The following is a 1,495-nucleotide window of genomic DNA, read 5'->3' as shown; positions in this document are numbered from 1 at the left end:
CAGCAGTCTGATATCCTTGTCATCCTCAAGACCTTATCTCCAGACAATCTACATTTATGTTCCAGGATATGTGTTAGATTAGTAGTATTGTAGTTCTGTTTCTCTTGGCTGTTGGAGAAACTGAAGCTCAGAGTACACATATAACTTGCCCAAGATGAACATCATAATTTTGGAGGCACAGCTTGGTTTAACTTCTAATTTCACCAAACTCTCTAGCATTGCTGCCGTCGCTAAACTTTAAAAAAAAAAATGAAATAAAATTAATGAACATTGGACCTCTGCTAAACATAAAAGATGACAACAGAAGCCAGGCCAACTTTTGAACCTGTGAGAGGTAGAAGAAGAAAAGGAGAAGGTGATTTGAGCCAACTCTCAAAGCAGTATTCAAGCAGAGACCTGCTCTCTCATACAAAGATAAAACTACTCAGGATGCTCCTGACGAGGTTTGCAACGGTGCCTGCAGGAGGGAGTTGGAAGAAAAAGAGAGAGCTGTTGCTACAAGAGAGAAAAATAGAGATCATCCGGCCTGAGAACACACAAACTCCCCTTCAGTGTTCAAAAAGCCTCAGTTAGATCAGATTCCTGCTGCCAACCTTGATGCAGATGACCCTCTAATAGATAAGGTAGATGAAGATTTTGAAGAAGAAAGTGGTGATGATACTGCAGCTCTTCTTGCAAAACTGGAGAAAATTTAAAAAGAAAGAGCTGAAGAGGAGGCCAAGAAGGAATAAGAGCAAAAAGCTGAAGAAGAGAGGGTTGGTATGGAGAACATTCTGAGTGGAAATCCTCTCTTAAATCTCACTGGCCTGTCCTAGCCTCAGGCCAACGTCCAAGTTCAAAGAAGGTGGGATGAGATGTTGTCTTCAAGGACTGCGCTAAAGGTGTGGATGATCAGGAGAAAGACAAAAGATTTGTAAATGAGACACAGTGACCTGAATTTCACAAAAAGTTCATGGAGAAATATATGAAGTAGTACAGTTTTATATGTTTAATTAAAGACTGTAAAATACGAAGGATCATTTTTTCTTTTCCCTTGTCTAAATTGTGTATAGGTTTCCCTAATTTTAAGTTTGAAAATATCTTTTTCTTTAGAGATACCTTATTTGATAATGGACTTTGGAATAGGTTTAATCTGGTCTCTATTCTCTGAATGTCCTATATTTTATTTTTAACATGGGAAAAGGGAATCTACTTGTGATAAATATTTATAATCTAAATAACTAAAATAAATTATTATTTAAGGGAAAGTTTAGGGTCACAGCAATTGTAAGCAGAAGGTTCAGAGATTTATCCATATGGCCCCTTCCCCCAAAATGTATTAGCTTCTCTCATTATCAATATCCCCCACCAGGGCAGCACATTCGTTACGATTGTTCAACCTACACTGACACATCATTATCACTCAAAGTTCATAGTTTACATTAGAGTTCATGCTTGGTGTTGTATGTTCTATTGGTCTGGAAAAATGTAAAATAGCCTGTCACCCACCATTATA

The 1,495-nt window shown here is 37.7% G+C and overlaps 1 pseudogene; it reads left to right on the top strand.

Moving 5' to 3' along the window:
* The first annotated feature begins 274 nt into the window (after positions 1-274).
* LOC100953700 lies at positions 275-973 on the top strand (annotated as a pseudogene).
* The last annotated feature ends 522 nt before the right edge of the window (positions 974-1,495 follow it).

Source organism: Otolemur garnettii, unplaced genomic scaffold, assembly GCF_000181295.1.
Source record: "Otolemur garnettii isolate 467f Iridium unplaced genomic scaffold, OtoGar3 scaffold00107, whole genome shotgun sequence".
Classification (NCBI taxonomy): domain Eukaryota; kingdom Metazoa; phylum Chordata; class Mammalia; order Primates; family Galagidae; genus Otolemur; species Otolemur garnettii.
Note: the sequence above shows the minus strand (reverse complement) of the source record. Positions and strands in the feature narration are given on the sequence as shown.